At 37.2% G+C, this 18,827-nt stretch overlaps 1 protein-coding gene across 6 annotated transcripts in view; it reads right to left on the bottom strand.

Annotated features, from left to right (window-relative positions):
* Positions 1-18,827, bottom strand: part of CHCHD3 (coiled-coil-helix-coiled-coil-helix domain containing 3) — a 293,654-nt gene that overhangs the window by 33,015 nt on the left and 241,812 nt on the right. The gene's annotated exons all lie outside the window — the stretch shown is intronic.

Consider the following 18,827-nt stretch of genomic DNA (forward strand, 5'->3'; position numbering starts at 1 on the left):
TGTATTATATTGCTATGAGGGCCCACCCCATCCAAACTATGGAAAGTAGCAAGGGATGATGCTGAACCTAATGAGCATTAGTTAGTATTTGCTATGGTTACAATTGCATTGAATAACGCTGCTGCTAGCAGTGCTGTTTTATGTGATGTCTTCTTCATGTGGCAACCTTTTCATAAATCAAAGCAAAAGCCAATACCAGACAGTTTCTTGTACAGCCTGCCTGACAATAAAAGTTAACACCGAACCTTAGCTGTTATCAATCTTCATAAATGTGTCCACAATGTGGCAAGACTGCTCCACATTACAGTGGGGCTGCCACTAATGCACGCAAGGTAGTGACCCACTAGGTTAATGGGACTTGACAATCAGTCCAGTTTTAATTGAGCCAGAAAAAGGAATGGTTCTCTTATCCTTAAAGTACACAGGAATTTTCTCCTCTATGCCTTAGTTCCATCAGTGCTTTGCTCAGAAAATGCCTATATATTAAGTTTAATATAGACTGGTATAACAGACAATAGAAACCTCATGGGGGAAAGTAGGTGGGTAGGCTTTTATAAGAAGAAAACTTGTTATGAAGTATTTAATTGGTGTTCTTGATAGACAGTTACCTGACTTGAAGAAGCTATGTTTTCAAGTTGAAATTTCAAACTAGAAAATGTATAAATCCATCTACATGAACAGAAGCAAAAAAACAGTCCTTAAAAATAGCAAAAGTGAACAAATTTTTAAGTACTAACAACTTTCCTTTGACAAAATTCACACTATATAGAAATCTGAACTGAAGGAATTCCCAAATAATGACAATTCTTAATGTAATAAATACTCCATCTTGTTTTGAATTTTGCTATAGTACTAATTACCCTATTGATACTGTCAAGAGAAAAGCCCAGCTTCTATCTGGCATGTACTAGAGATGAACTCTGGCAATTAGCTAATGTCCAACAAAAATCAGCCCTGTATTAACAGCCTGTAATGAAGACCATTAACAGCCAGATAAATCAAACCATTAGGCCAGACACAGAGATGTCAACATCGCCACAGGCACCTAATTTGCTGAATGAATTTATTTCAATATGTATTTCCCAAGCACAGTATATATGCCAGCTGCTTGGGGAGATCGATAAAGAGGATAAAATACAATTCCTGCCCTCAAGAAGGTTTCAGTTCAACTAAGAATGAGATTCACATGCTGTTAACTAGATTATAACCTTGGCAATGAGCTCTTCAAACTCCTGAGTCTGTAATTCTTTCTTAGTTTTTAGACACGGTTTCCTCTAGTGTAAATTCAGAGCTGTATTAGATCCCTTCCAGAGCAAAAACATTCTTATTTGCACCTGTGAGTGAGTAAGCCCAGGCTTTTAAATCCAGAATGTAGTTTAAATGCACACACACGAGAAAACGCACTTTTTTTTTTCTTTTTGTATTTTTATGTTGCCCCTAACCTCTAGTCTTCCATTCTGAACTGCAAGAGTCTAAGTTAAGAAGCATGGACATTTTATAAGAGTTCAATTTAGTAAATGGAAATATTGATACTAATTGAGCACCTGTTAGAGAGAGGTGTGCTACCATCAAGCTGGCTCAGATATAGCTCGTGCCTTAAATGGCTCACACTTGAGAAGGGAGAGAGGGCACAGGCAACACGGACGCCACTTACATTGTCATAAGGGCTGGAGTTACATAAACACACAGGGAACAATTCATTATGGCTTTTTAGTAGGAAAGGAGGTGTCAAGAAAGACTTTACAGAGAAAGCAGAGGAATTAACACACGAGACAGGTCCTAACAAAAGGCTGAGTTTATTGGGAGGAAGGTGGTGAAGGTGAGGTGCGCTGTGGCTGTGCTGTGGGAACAGCATGAGCCGAGCTAAAGTGTGAATGCGGAAGGCACCCCCTCCCTTTAGTGAATGAACACTGAAATGCACGAGAAAGGATGGCAAAAGATCAGCCCAGGAGGTATCCAAGGTTATTTTCATATTGTGGTTTAATATTTTAAGTTTTGGCTGTTTGTCCCAACTTCTATATTACGATTTATTAGATAATGTCGATTATTTAACTTTGAAGTGGAAACTTATTTCGCTTTTAATCATTTGGATCAGATTGATGGATGAGCATTTTGTGGTTGCAAGGAAAGCTGTTAAAAAAAAAGTTATTATTTGCCACTACTTATCACTGCAAATCAGGATCATCATAACACTCAACCAAACATATAACTTTGGCTGTTGGGACTGATATAGGACTGTAGCCATCATCCTTAGCCCCTAATTTTTAAATGTTGTGTTCATAAAAATAAGCTTCATTGTTCTCTTCATAATGAGCAAAGGTTGTAAGTAAGCTTATGAACTAGAGAAATAGTATTAAGATAGCATATTATCAGTTGTGGATATTAGGATTCCACTAACTGCTAACAAAAAATGTTTGAAAACAACAGGAGGTACTGGTAGAGAGGGAGGCTCCTCTTGCTACGGCTTCCGCATCCCTTTCTCACTCTCTACAGGAATCTCTCTCTTCATAGAAACAAGGCTGCACCTGTGATTGCTTTTAAATCCAGAATGTACTTTAAACACACATGTAGGCACACACGCGGGAAAATGCGCTAGTTTTTTTTCTTTTTTTCTTTTTGCTTTTTTTGCTGCCCCTAACATCCAGTCTTCTTTTCTGAACTGCAGGAGTTAAACGGGCTTTTGGGGACTAATCTAGACACTTAGCCCCACTGTCCTTTTTGCTTCTGGGAAAAAAAAATATAATATGGCTCAAATGCTGAGCAACTGACTGCAGAACATGTTAGAAAGAATCTTGTTTGTTCAGTATAGACTACCAACCTATCATTGCCTAGAATCTCAAGTGAAGAAAAATATTCTAAAACTATGACAAGGTTTTAGGTGAGGACTATATCATGAACTAACAATGGCTGCATTTTATCTGAGCACACCATTGCATATGTATTTCTAAGCAAATTATGTAGTTCTCATGTAGCATATTAAAACATAATTACTATTTTGAGTAGTGCTGCTAACTGTTGGTTAATGATTTGACAGAAAGCATTTACCTTTCAACACATGCTTTTAAGAGGCCTGGTATACTCTCAATTGCAATTTTATTGAGTTCAAGGATTATGCTCTAGGGAAATATATATTAGATCGTATGATGAGCATCAATTAAAACAACACAAAATTCACCCAACAGAAAATTCAACTATTGATGACTATAGTAATTATTAATAGTTCACTATTCACTGCTTAGGATATGCTAAAAACATAAATAGATCTCATTTAATTCCAATATAACAGCTCTGTTATTATCACCATTTCACAGATATAGACTCTAAGACAGTGTGGGCTTCGGGTGGGGTGGAAAATGAGAAGTAACTCGCTAGAATAGGTCTACTGAATGATGTGAAGAGTATCTATAAACATTATATTCAGTAAAAATTTTACACATGTGGATACTTATTATTTCATTGTACCTACCTTGACATCATGACGTGGAAAAATGAAGAGAAGTCCTAATAAACTTAAAAAGAAATCAGGAAGACCAAGAACCACAGATGAAAGAAAATAAGCGTATTTTCTGGCAGATGCTATAGCAAAACCTGTAGTATATTAAACATTTGCTCTTAAGTCTACTTCCTAGATACTGTAGCATATAAAGGTAGAATTTTATGACATGAAGTACAAATAGATGTATCATTAGTAAGAATGTATCAGCCCTTCTGAAGAACATGGCCAAAAGCTTAGCACTCAAATCTTTTAAAGATCCCAGCCTAATGCACTTTCTGGAGCAACAATCCTATTTTCTTTGCATCATCAAGTTCTGAGGATGTATTTTTCATTTGTCTTGTCGTCTGTTAGAAAAGGTGAAGATGTGTATACATTTTGGTTTTCAATTCTCCTATTATATCAGCTTCTCAGCACTTCACTTTCCAAATGTTCAAAAGAGGCATGGACTGACATTTCTGCCAAAGGACAATTTTTTGCTCTGTAGTTTTTCTCCAAGTTAATGGAAAAAGTTCTGCCACTAATCTTTTCAATTCACCTCTAGGGAATTACAAACTAGCAGCAAAAGCTGCAAAGGTTGTGCCAAAATGCAGTATTTTTAAATTATACAAGTCAAAAAAGCCTACAATTTTCACAAAACATGATTTCCTTTTTTTTTTTAATTTAAAAAAAAAAAGAGTCTTGGGAGGCCAATTTTTGATTCATACTGTGATACAACTTCTAAGGTTAAATAACCTGGGCCCTGACTCTAACTACTAGATCCCTAAAAGAAACTGATCTGTATAGACCTACTATATGCCCAGAATTTTACCCTCATTTCATTAACCCTTATTAACAACCCATGAGGTATTATACATGCATGTCCTATATCAACAAAAAGAAGCTCAAGAAGTTAAGTAGCCTAATGCTACACAGTTGGAAGGAATGGTCACAATTCAAACCCCATCCATGTTATGGAAATAAAAGTACCATTTCCTTAGGGTTTAGGTATGAGTTTGTTTTGCTGCAGCCTTCTTCTGAATTATCTACCTCCCACCCGCCCCCACCACACACACACACACACACACACACACACACACACACACACACACTCCAATTACTTGAAAGAAACTTTCAGTAGAGGACTACAGACCAATCCTATGAGGCATAATGCAGCTATTTAGAAGAATGAGTTGGATTTAAAAGAAGGCGTTGAATTTATGTGTTGACCGAGGGGGATATGTCCATAATAAATATAAGTTAATATATATATGGTGTAGTCTTACACTCTGTGAAAACAAAACAAAATATGTTTATTAACATATCTATTCGTAGAGATAAATGTGAAAGGCTAAATATCAAACTACAGCTCCACATGCTTTACTTTTAAAAGGTTGATCTGGAAAAGATCTGGAAAAGAAAAGAGGAGTAAAATTACATTTCCCTTGTTACAAGAAAAAAAATACTTCCTTGATAAATTAAAAGAGAAAAAAATCTAATATAGCAGTTCCACTTTATCCATGGGGGATACATTCTAAGATAGCTAGTGGATGCCTGAAACCATGAATAGTACTTAACTGTAGATAAACTATGTTTTTTCCTACACATACCTCTATGATAAAGTTTAATTTATAAATTAGGCCACAATAACAGACTACAACAAGAATAATAAAACATAACAATATACTAGAATAAAAGTTATGTGAATGCAGTCTTTCAGCATCTTACTATACTCTGCAAAAAGCAAAATTGCAGGTAAGGGGTGCCACCTGTAGTATTTATTAATTTCATATCCTTTTCACTACACTAAGTCTCTAAGGCTATCAAAAGAGAAAAGTTGTTCATAAAATTCAATGGGAAGGAGAGAGAATACTTTAAAAGGTTCATTTAATAATCAAGTGAACTAGCAATAGAAAATTTACCTAGGAAGTGAGCTAATTTTATCTATTTTGAGCACAATCAGAATTATAGACATAAATTAAAAATTAGACATCCAGATAAAACACATCTGAATAAACCACATACATTTGTCTCTCACACACTCTTTGCAACAACACAAAGAACCTGGTACCATGTGAATTCTCAGGACACCATTCAAAGGTATCACAGCTAGGAGTAATGGAAGCTAATCGTATACCATTTCAATTGGTATGAAAAGATGAGGCTCTTTTTTTGCCTAATGCCCTAGGATTTTCCCAGGCAGCATCACATGAACCCAATCTTTCCTCGACTCTCTCCTCCCCACCTTTTAAATCAGAACTAGTCTTTCCTATGTCCCATCCTTTCAAGCCCCGGAACTTTGCTATCAATCAATATGGCAAGCTAATTAATATGTGGTTATTTTTGAGTGGACATTAGTGTATTAAGAGTGGTAGTCATTATTTTGATGCAGTAAACTCTAATTACTATGTAATAAATGTATACAATATCTATGCACCTAATATTATATTTTATTATTTGATAGAAGACTTCCAGAAACAATGACCAACTCAAAAGGCATAATCCTAGTGGTGACAATTATGGGCACCAGGGATAGGTGAAAGAAAAAATATTCCCAAGCAGGTAGAACTCTTGGTTGAATCTTTATGCCCTATTAACTCTGCCTTTTAAAATATAGCATTTCAAGTCCCTCAAGTCTGACGCCAGTCTTCCTTTGTGGTCTCATATTCCATTAGACCTCCCCCACACTGTTTCAACCATTTCCACTATTCAATTCCCTCTTCATGGCAAGGCCATTCTCTGTCTTCTTACCTGAAGAAAATCTCAAGGTGAGAAGATCCAGCTTATGCCAGTCACCTCTTCATGCAATCCAGATTCCCCTGGGATTCCCCTCCTAGTCCTACTGCGTTTTATGGTTTGTACCTTCATGTTAGCATTTAACATGTTTTGGCCACTTTTTGTATTCCCAATTTATAACAACCATATGGAATATATAAGATACTCAAAATTTTTCATGAACAAATCTTTTAGTAATAATTTCTGCATCAAATTTCAATACTTCTGCAGTTGAGCTAATGATCCCAATGAGTATAAGCCCTCTGAGGGCAGGGACTCAAATGATATGTTTGTATTTTCAGGGCCCATAGAACATGGAACATCCAAGAGACCCTTGATGAATGGATGTGTTAATACTGAGGATAAGTTCTTCAAAGCAAAAATGTCACATTAATACCTTTAAAAAAATAAATATATGCCAAATACATGCCATTGAGCTCACTAGGGGAAGAAACCAAACAAATAAGGACAGGGTGTCAGAATTCACTAACAGAAAAGAACTCCCAAGACAGGAGGTGTCAAAATAGGTCTGCTGGCAATATCCAACAACTCAAGTTCAAAGACTTCAAAAACACCCCCAAACCAACACCACAAATGATTTAAGTCATGACAAAGCATTTGGTTCTCGCTTCTTGTCAATTAGCCAGGATGTCTTAAAGATGAATTCTACAGCAGCAATGCTATTTTCTTCATTACACTAGCGTCTTTTGTATTGGAGAAACCTGATCAGGAAAAGACAAGAACTGGTTGATTATGAGCAGTATCAAATGAGCTGTAATGGAGGTGTTACTAACGTAAATCAGAGAAGCCTGATGCAGAAAACAGCAGCATCTGGGCATGCAGCTTGCAAAGTAATGAGACTGTGATAATGCACTGGCACCCAGCTTTGATCACTTCATCTTGTTCAAGAGCTCTGCTTGGGAAACAAAGGTGTGAGGCACTGACCTCCTGCCCACAGCTTGCACGAGCACAAAAAATGGTAACACATCAAGGACTGATACCCTTCTCTCTTCTCCTTGCCAACACACCCCTTTTTCACAACTGATGGTGTCATAGTTGGGGGCCCAGCATAGAGCAGGCTGAGCAAGCTTCTACCATATGAAGCGTCTGTCTGAACATGTCTACTATAATTGGCAATTCATTTTTCATCCTGAAAGCAGGAACAGGTGTATACTACCTTCAACACTCCAATCATAAACCATGCTGAATGCATCTCTCACATAGTCAGGTTTGTTGAGATCTACGCCAGTGGCCAGCCGGTGGACTTCAGAGTCTGCATAGATGGCTCTGCGTCACAAATGAATAGGCACTTGTGTAATCTCAGATGCTCAAGAGAACAAGAGGAGCAAACGGCAGTGCATAAAAAATTAAAAATCTCACCACACAGCAGCAGCCCCTTGGTCTTTCTTGTGTAAATAATGTAATTGGCAAATAGCTTACTTCTTTGTAATTGCAATATCCCTACAATGCATGTTTAACATACTAAAAAAGGAGGTTTTCTTTTCCTTGAAAAGGATTATAAAGCCAGATGTATCACTGCACAGTGTTTCTTGCCAGCTTCATCCAGAAACACTAGCTGAGGTGACTTGTGAAACGGAGCCAAGAGCAAGAACTCTCCTTAATGAGCACATTTATCAATTTTCCAGGGATTCAGCTGATTACCAGCATTTAGACATACACAATCACAAAAGGAACACAGCAATTTAACTATTGGCCACTGAATGGGAAAGCACATGAAATAACTTAAGGCAGGCATGTGAGCAAGTTGGGGATGCTTGGCGACACTTTAACATATGAACATGTGTGCTTTCATTTCAACATGTAAGGAAGGGCCAAGACGCAAGCTTTTACAAGTTTTCAAGCATTCTGCCAGGACTCAATAAATAGTATGAACAAATTACTGCATATGATTATTATATTAAAAAGTACCAGTGCTACTGTACAAATGCTTCATTCACAAATACTGCCTTTGAAATCCCTTTATCAAAAGTAATTTTCAAATCTTATCCAAGGCTACCTACAAGATCTTAGGTTGAAGAAGAAAAGAGTACAACAGGCAAATGTAACTTAATGGGGGGAAAAAGATGACTCTTTAAGAAAATAAATAAATGAAATATAAGCAAGATTTATCCCTATTTCTATAGTAATAAAATATCCTGAATGAACAGCCCTGACTTCAAGATAAAGGATTCAAATTCAATGAAAAAAATATGATTATGGATAGGATTGGGAATCATATATTTAAGACTGTGATTAAATTGAAGCAGCATTTTATCTAGGACAAATTACAGTTAGAAACTGGGAATTCCCAATATTTGGCATATAGTTTTTCTTAATTTAGGGTGTTTTAGGTATAATTAACATACAGGTTGAGTATCCTTTATTTGAAATGCTTGGGAATGGAAGTGTTTTTGAATCTGGGTTCTGGAATTTGGAATATTTGCATATACATAAAGACATATCTTAGGGATGGGACCCAGACCAAAATGTGGAATCCATTTACGTTTTATATATGCTATACATAGCCTGAAGGTAATTTTCTTCCTGAGGGACAGTGAATAGACTGCATGTTGTGCACCTGCCTTTGACTGTGACCTGTCATATGAGGTCAGATGTGGAATTTTCAACTTGTGGCATCATGTTGCCATGCAAAAAGTTTCCAAACTTGGAGGATTTGGGGTTTTCAGATTAGGGTTGCTCAGCCTGTATATCAAAATGCACCGATCTTAAGTGTTCATACTGTATAAGTTACATACCTGCATATACTTGTAAAACTATCACTCAGAACACAACAGAATATTCCCAAAATCTCAGAAATGCTGCTTGTGTCTCTTTCCAATCAAATCTCCTCTATTCCCACCAAAGGCAAATTTTGCCTATTTTTGAACTTCATTTAAATGAACCACGTAGGAAGCACTGTTTTGCGTCTGGCTTCTTTTTGTGTAACATGATGTTTGAGATCCATCCGTACTGTTACATGTATCAGTAGTTTGTTCTTCTCTATTGCTGAATAGTGTTCTACTGTATGAATATAAACTAGAACACTGCGCTTTCTATCCCTATATTCCAATCAGCTTTGCCATCTGCCCTACCCCTTTCTGCAGGATACCACTGAGCTGAGTGGAATACTGTCTGTTTTGTTTCTCCATTTCCTCAATGATGACCATTCGGATTGTTGCTAGTTTTTGATACTATGAATAAACCTGCTATGAACACAGGTGTACACATCTTTTTGTAGATGTATATTTTCATTTCTCTTGGGCAAATACCTAGGACTAGACTTGTTGCATCATACAGCAAGTGTATACTTTACATTTATAAGAACTGCCAACATTTTTTTCAAAGGACTTTTGCCATTGTATACCCCCACCAGCAAAGTTTGAGTTCTGGTTTCTCCACAATCTTTCCAGACAATGAGTATTGTCAGTCTTCTTGATTGTCTCCATTCCTACGTTTTAAATGTACATTTCCCTGATACCTAATGATGTAGAAACCCCTTTCATGTGTTAATTGGTCATTCTTATATCTTCCTTTCAAGTGTCCAAGTCTTTTGCCCATTAAAAAAAATTTTCCTAATGGTGTCTTAAGATGGCCAGAATTTTAAAATTTCATAAGGTCCAATCTATCAATTTGTGTATTTTGTTTGCTTATCTCTTAAGAAAAATCAGAAGAGCCAGAAATAAGAATACTGATAAGGCTGAAATCATGAGAGGTGACTTGGTAATTACACATTCAAATGAACAACAAGAATACAAGTTTAAATATAATGTATCCTGAGAGTTCTGGTTTCTATTTTAGTTTGTGGTTTTACCCCAGGCAGAGTGAATGGGGGCCAAATACATTCATAAGTTAATTATCTGGCTGAAACCCGGGAAGTGCTGATAGCATCTGGTATAGGCTTACCAAACTCTGGAGTGATAAGACATAATTAATTTGATGTTCTACTATAGCTGAACCTATACAATGTTCCAGAAACTATCCTGAGCTACCATTTTTATGTGTAGATAACTACTTTGATAACAATTTTTAACTGTGCTCAAGTCCTAAGATTGTTAACTTTGCATATCTGACACAAGGACAGAATTTAAATTCTTCCTTTTAGAAGTCTTTCTGGACATCTTATAACAGGACAGGTGAGTCAGACAATCAATTCTAATTGGCCTTCCTACAAGCTTCACTACTTTCTACTTGTACCTTAGTTGCACTCAAAACGCAAAATATGTTTTCTTATCTTTGAAAGCATCACAGGAAAATCAAAGAGATGATTTTTAACTGGAGCCCTTAAAAAGTAAATGAATTCTCTAGTTGGAATTGGCAAGAGGACAAACCTAGTAGTCTCAGAAATGCCTTTTCCAACTGTGAGCTGTGTAGTTAATTACTCAAGTAAGCAAGGATCAATAAACAAATTCCAAAATATCATGTACCCGAGCACTCAGAATGTTCTCATTTAAAATATTATGATACAAGGAAAGAAGCTATCATTTTGGCAGAATCTTCATTTATCTAACTAACAGTATGCAATTAATATTTCACATAACCATGTAGGGTATACTAGATTCTTAATGGATCGTAGTGATTAAGAAGAAAGTTCAATACGAATGTTCCTGCTGGGGAAGACAGAACGATTTGTTAGCTCACACAGAATGAATCATGAATCCAGGAGTATATGGCCACAAACCTAAGAGCTGCCACAAGAATGGTTTGATCATTTACATGTTTACACATAAACCACTTATATGAAAGGAAAGAAGATGCTTGGTGCAACGCCAACAAACCCTAACTGCCACGGCAAGAACAGAGAAGAATGCTCCAGGTCATGGATTTATGAAGGATGTGGCCAATCTGGCTGCACCATCGGCAGCTTATTTCACCAGTTGAGATGCCTTTACACCCTATGCTGAAGTGATGAAAAAAGTTTCTGAAGTGACCCTTTTGGTCTTGTGACCACGTTCATGAGATGGCTGCAGTCTGCATTGTCTTTTTAGAGAAATTAACAATACTCTCTGTTCTTGGTGTACGCTCCTCCTCCTGCCCTTTTTATCCCTATATTCCCAATGAGCTTTTCCATCTGCACTGCCCTTTTTTGCAGGATATCACTGAGTTGAGTGGAATACTGTGGCAACCAGTCGTGGAGTAGAGGGATAATGCAGATGGAAATCTCTCTCCTTAATGTTTCTTGACATTTACTTCTATTATCTTAGAAAATAGTATTTAGACCAAGTATAGAGATCTAACCCGAGGAACTAAAAAGAAATAAGTAACTAGGCAGATCTGATTCGAAGGGCTCCAATTTTAAAAGGGGGTTAAAAAAAAGCATTTATCAATGAAGTCTTCTTTGTAAATATAACCAATTCTAAATGGGTATCGTAAGAAATACTGTCAAATATTGGCATGCTCCAAAGCCGGTCTCACTTTCCGTGGAACTAATTTGTTGCTTGGTGGGAGGTGGACAGACAAACAAGCCGGGCAGATTGACAGCTTGTGAGTTGGCACTACCTTACATATCCCTGATGAGATAACGGAAGGAGCCGCATCGTCTACAACTTTTCTGAAATGGGAGCCGGTATCTTGCAGTTGAATAAAACAACTTATGACCATTTTTTAGATAAGGATCAAAGACAACTTTCTCAGTTAACTTTTAAACCTTCTCAGCTTCTATGCCCTACAGAAGATGGCACTTACAATTTACATTTTACAGATGGAAGACTCAAGTCAAAGACATAATAAATAACCTGCCTGAGGAATTTTGTGTTCTAAATAACCAAGTCGATGTGACAGCCAAATGTGTATTTGCCATTAGCTTCATATACAAAGTATATTCATAAGTACGTTAATATCTTTCTTCAATTTCAGATATGAAATCCTCCTCCAGCAGCACATTCACAAACTCCGGAGGGGACATGAAATACTAGGAAGTTGATGTAGGTGAGCTGATGCTTTAAAAACAAAAACCAACAAATAACCCGAAACTTCTAAAGACATAATTGTAACCAAGAGGCTTGTGCCCAAAGGGTACAGGTATATTTACTTTATCTAGAATTTTGCCTCTTCAATTACTATGTCTCTTACTGAATAATCAAGATGTTACTTGGCTCCAAGGACCGTGGGGAATAAAATGTCACCACTGCAGCTGCTATATTTCTTGCTCATAGCCCTTCAAATTAAAAAAGGGGGAAAAAAGGCCCAATACAAATGCAGAATTTAATTAGTTAGTAAAAGCCCAAATCCTTGCCTGAAGCCCTGTTCTTCCTGTAATATCGCATTCTTTTCTTCTTGTGTCAACTTTTCATTACGAAGGAGACATCTTTATAATACAATAACTCTAGTTATAATGTAACTGCTGGTAACATAACTCCTGCATTAGAGAAGGCAGCGTGTTCAAGTAATGTTGTTTTAATACAATTTGTGTTCAGCAGAAACCAAGTCAACTTGATCATTTAAAATTTGATCAATGTGAATTAGTGTCTTACTGAGATAAACCATTTGATCATTTCAAAACTGATCAATGAGAATCAGAGATAAAACATTTATCATGTACATTTGGTATATTAGATCCATTCGCACAGCACTAAAGTAGGTTATAAGTAGACATCAATACGTGTTAGAGAAGATGTTCAGGGTACCTGTCAGCTGCAGATACAAATACACATAAAACAGTATATAATTTTAGTACTTTTGATAAGGCACGTTACTCAATAAGGGAGCTGGAGTCACTGACAAATTGCAAGAACTCAACTTCAGAGAAACTAGAAAGAGAAGTACAGAACTGAATAGCTCAAACTTTTGAAATAAGTTTTAATTAAAAGTTTAAGAAGAAAGGTAACTAACATAAATTTACCCGACTAAACTTCTAGAAGAATTTTAAGACTATTAATCAGAGTAAACTTGTACTTTTAGTACAATTAGTTCTATTAATCTAATATTTCCAAAATGAGGTTGCATTGACATTCAGGCTCACTGGCTTACGCATCTAACAGAATTATAAATTTGCCAGTCAAAACCGTAGTTAATTATTTTACAGCCAATTAAGCAAGATCTTTAAACACCGTTGCTTAAAACTGTCCATGATACACATGTGTAATTATACAGAACATGAGAAACACCTGCTGACACTATTGGCGCATCTTCCTCGGCTTCACAAATTCACCCGTGGCATAACTATTAAAATCTTACACCCAAAAAAGAAACTAAACAATATTGCCAAAGTGCAATCCCTTAAAAAAAATCAAGGACATTTTAAAGTTCAAGGGTTTTATATTGAAGAAAACCTTTAAAAACAGGGTAATACTTACAAAATCCATTTTATCTGTATGAGTTTTGCATAGTATTCCTTAGATACTCTAAAATCACCTAAACTACTTTTACAGGGTAACTAATCTTTTAATACTTGATAAGAATAGCCTAAGCTTCTTCTATGAGCCTAAATTTATAAGTCGGGTTTCAACAACTTCATTCAAGGATAAAAGCGAAAACCCCTCTAAAATCTGGCACACAAAGGAGTATTACTGGTATTCACATCCGAGTTCATAGAACTGTACTTCTTTAGAAGTACTTCTTCTTTCACAGAAACTGAAGCCATGTTAAAAAGTTATACCTCTAATGAAATCATTCCAAAAATATTTTCAATAGATCTATGTCACTTTCCATGCATATTCTTTCTTTCTTTTATGGAAAATAGAAACTCACCACTAAATTATATAAAGGACAGAATGAGAATGAAATATCAATTGTTTTTTAAATGCTTTTCATTTGTTTACTATTACATTGTCTTTATGATGCACATATTGCCTTTAAAATATTTAACATGTCTTTGAAATTTGCTTTACATTTACTTGATATTTACTTTTCTATTTTAAAAACAATTCACATGCATGAACACTCTGGTAACATCTTCTTTCTATAGGTGTGGCATATCAGCTCCAATGCAGCCACAGAGATCTGATTCTGACATTGACCAAGAAACAGGAGGCTGGGAGGCTTCTCTTACATGCTATCCTATCATGAGTGCTTTATGTGCTGGTCATCCTGGCTACAGTATGAGCTCCCTAAGGGTAAGAACTCCTTCTAATGTGCTAGAGGTTTAGCATCATCTAGAATTTGTTTAAAAACAAATACAGAAATTTCTCCAAGGGCACAGAGTTTTGTAACTTTTTATATCATAATCAAATGTAGTATTTATTACTCTGGGCTAGACCAGTGTTAAGAACTACACATGTAACATTATTAAAATAATATTTTGTTTAATTAATTGCCTATGAGGTACAGCTTAGGGATTAATATAAAATATAATTTGCATTAGGATTAGCTATAACATATTACCAGCACCATATAATAGAAACTACAATCTAAGTTGTTATAAAATGTGACATGAAGTGTTGACAATTACTGTTTTAGTTGGATTGAGAAAAGAGAAGGTATTCCTTTTGAATTAAGGCTACATGTAAAAAGAATGCTGGATTTGCTCAGTGATTTAGGTTTCAGAGCTAAAATTTTAAATCTATTGTGGAAAAATAAATAGCCCAAATTATCTTCAAATCCCTTAGTTCCCACTGAAATCATGGTAAATAATATTTCTAACAACTTGATATGCATTAGGAATGTAATCACCCCAACAGAAGAGAACTAACTTTGGATTTTTAAAAAGATCATCATTTAAAAAGTTTGTCTTCCTTTTGTTTTTCTCTCATGAACTCTGAGTTTCACGCTAGTAGTAAGATCCTGGCCTGTTTTCTTAGTTTTGTATTCAGAGCTTGGCTTGTCACACAGGGGCTCTATGAATGAATGATGTGTGGATAAAGTAGGAGAAAACAATCCATTAATTCTTAAAGTATTTTACTGCCAAAACTATTAATTGAGGGGCTGAAATATGAGCTAATATTTTAAGCATCCCTAAAATAATTCCATTAGCTATCCTGGTAGGTTGCATCAATGGACTGGTGTTAGTCGTGGGCAGCTTCAAATGCTCTTAGCTTTCTTTCTCTTTACAGTGATTTGTATGACCCCGATCAGGTATATAATACTGCCCTTGACACTGCATTTTAAAAAGCTTCTATCTCCTGTAACCAAGATGCACACAAATGAATCCTACTTTCTTCAGATACAATTAACTAAATTCTCCTCAAAGTCCTTTAGAACTTGTTGCCTAAGAGGAACTGTTGAGTTCAGGTACAGGTTCAAGAGAGAACTCTTCAAGGTGATGCTTACAGGTGCTAAGCTGGTCATACAGATAGGAGCCAGTGAAAAAAATCTGACCAGGCGAAAAACCCCTGTCATGCAATGCAAATATTATATATTGTCTTACAAAAGTCCTGATTATCTGAGATGGCCAAATTTCTAAAAAGAAATAGCAGTCTACTAAGTAATCTCTGTGCCTTCAAAGATGGCAAGCATCTCCTATATCCAATGTACTATAGCTTCCTAGGTGTGAAGCTAATGAACTCACTGCAAATCAAAATACAACATTCTAGGAAGCTCAGTCTAGCAGGAAGTAGCTGGGAGAAAAAAATGGTACAATGAAAGCTACTCTCTAAAAAACTAGCTATTAAAATTTCTTCACAGTGTGTTAAAACCTAGGTTTTGTGTGCATTGGAGTTAGTCAAACTGCAAAAATCCAAGGGTACAGTCCCCAAGATTGCTCTCACTTCTGACACATCAACACCAAGTTTGCCGGAGGCAGAGGGGGTCCAAACCACCCAAAATTCAATGGTTCAATAATTCACTGAAAGAACTCAGAACTCAATGTAAGCTGTTAAACTCAGTTATAGTTTACTATAAGGCAATGATACAGAAAATCAGCCAAAGGAAGAGATGCATAGGACTGCACTTGGGGTGGGGATGGGGTGGGGGGTGGGTTCCAAATGCAAAGCTTCCAATGTCCTTAGGACCTGCTGCTCTCCTGATAGCAATGTGTGACAGTGCCCACGGAGTCCAGTCAACCAGGAAAGCTCACCTGAGCAGCACTGTTCAGAGTTTTATTGGAGCCTCATTAAACAGCTTGACTGACTGATGATCCACATGATAAACTCACCCTCTCAGAGGCTGAGCTGATACCACATGGTCCAAGGGGCCCAGCAAGAATAGCAATTTCTTTTTTTTTTCTCTCTCTCTCTTTTTTTTTTTGAGACAGGGTCTCGTTGTGTTGCCCAGGCTGGAAGGCAGTGCTACCATCTTGGCTCACTATAACCTTTGCCTCCTAGGCTCAGGTGATCCTCCCACCTCAGCCTCCAGAGTAGCTGGGGACTACAGGCATACACCACCACACCTGGTTAATTTTTGTATTTTTTTTGTAAAGACAGAGATTCACCATGTTGGACAGGCTGGTCTCGAACTCCTGGGCTCAAGCAATCTGCCCGCCTCGGCCTCCCTAAGTGCTGGGATTACAGGCATGAGCCACCATGCCTGGCTGAGAATAACAATTTCTATCACTTAGGAAATTCTAAGGATTTATAATTTCCCAGGAGCTTGGTACAAAATCCAGACTTCTCTTTGGCCAAGGCCAATTCCTTACTACACAGTTTGGCCAGATTATTAATTATTCTTGAATAATATTTAATAGGTAAGACAAAATGATGCTGTTGAGGTTCTGTTTAAAACAAAGCCTAACTTACAGGGCCCTGCTGACCTGCAGGAGGTCAGCCATCATGATGTCAATTTTGTGCTTCCCGTGGCCTCTCGCTCCCCAAGCCTAGCTCAGGCTAAATGACACAGCAGCTGGGCAGAACTTCAGGACAGATATTTTTCCATCTAAAACCAGAACTATCTTTTTCTATGAAATCCACTCTCCACTGATTTTCCAATCTGCTAACCTCATAATTCTGGTTCTTTTGCCCCTTTTATCTAAATGTTAGGGGATGAACTGTGTGCCCTGAAAATTCCTAAGTCCACTGCTCAGTATCTCAGAATGTGACTGTATTTGGGGTGAGGGGCTTTGAGGAGGTAATTAAATTGTAGTGAGGTCACAAGGGAGGGTTTTAGTTTAATATGACTGGATTCTCGTAAGAAAAGAAGATTAGCATGTAGACACAAGAGGAAAGATTGTGTCAAGACACAGGGAGCAAATGGTCATCTATAAGCCAAGGAGAGAGGCCTAGAAGCAACCAGCCCTGGCGTCACCTTGACCTCAGACTTTTAGCCTCCAGAACTGTGAGAAAATACATTTCTGTTATTTAGGCCACCCGGTCTGTGGTACTTTGCAGTTCTGGCAAACTAATACACCAACCAATCACTAATTCATGTCTAATCTTTTTTTTTTTTTTTTTTTTTTTTTTTTTTTGAGAGTCTTGTTCTGTTGCCCAGGCTAGAATGCAATGGCATGATCTCGGCTCACTGCAACCTTTGCCTCCCGGATTCAAGCGATTCTCCTGCCTTAGCCTTAGCTACCTCAGTAGCTGGGATTACAGGCATGCACCACCATGCCCAGCTCATTTTTCTATTTTTAGTAGAGATGGAGTTCTGACACATTGCCTAGGCTGATCTTGAACTCTTGGCCTCAAGTGATCTGCCTGCCTTGGCCTCCCAAAGTGCTGGGATTACAGACGTGAGCCATCAGGCCTGGCGCCATGTCTAAACTTTCAACAACTTCTTTTTTCTCTTGCACTTGTAGAGACTTCCCATCTGATTTATTTTTCTTTTTCTTTTTTTAAGACATAGTCTCGCTCTGTGACTGGAGTGCAATGGCACAATCATAGCTCACTGCAATCCTGGGTTCAAGCCATCCTCCACCTTAGCCTCTCCAATAGCTGGGACCACAAGTACATGCCCCCACAACTGGCTAATTTTTAAGTTTTCCTTTTGTAGATATAGGGTCTCACTATGTTGACCAGGCTGGTCACGATCCTCCTGCCTCAGCCTCCCAAAGTGCTGGGATTACAGGTGTGAGCCACCGCGCCTTATCTCATTCTTCGAGTTCTTATTTTTCATACCTCCAACTAAACCCCACATCCACTGTCAGGTTACTTTTCCTTTAGGAGCCCAGAAATCAGAGCACTCATCTGGTCAAACATCTTCCCATGACTCATTGCTCAATGAAGACCAAACTTCACAGCTCAGCAGCTAATGACCCACTGACCTTTCCAGCTTTATCCTGCGCAAGTCTCTCTGATTCAAGCCACTGCTTTGTCACCCACCAATTATAGAGCGTAGTCTTCCTTCTGAATGTCTTTCCCATCCACCTACTCAATACTCTTCTTAAAGGCTCAACTAAAAAATCATCTTCTTTATGAAAACTTCACAGATCACTCTAGTCAAAATTGATCCCTAACATATCCCAAATTTAGTTGTTTTTATAGCGATTGTCTTAGAATAAAGAAATACTCAGGGAGCCAACTCAAAGGTTCTCATGGTATAGAGACAAAAAAAAGTTTACTACTTAAAAAAAAAAAGTCACTATATCATTAGGGAGAAAAATAAACACCTAACTTAAAATAAGATATGTAGAGTAACTTTAAAAAATCTATACCCAGTTCTATTAATATGTCTAAACTCTTAAGATCTCACGTTAATCTTTCATAGTGAGACTTGTGGCCCATCCTTAGAAGGTCTCTCTCTGCTGCCTCCAAAGAGATAATTCACTAAGGAAGGC

This window comes from Macaca fascicularis, chromosome 3, assembly GCF_037993035.2.
Source record: "Macaca fascicularis isolate 582-1 chromosome 3, T2T-MFA8v1.1".
NCBI lineage: Eukaryota > Metazoa > Chordata > Mammalia > Primates > Cercopithecidae > Macaca > Macaca fascicularis.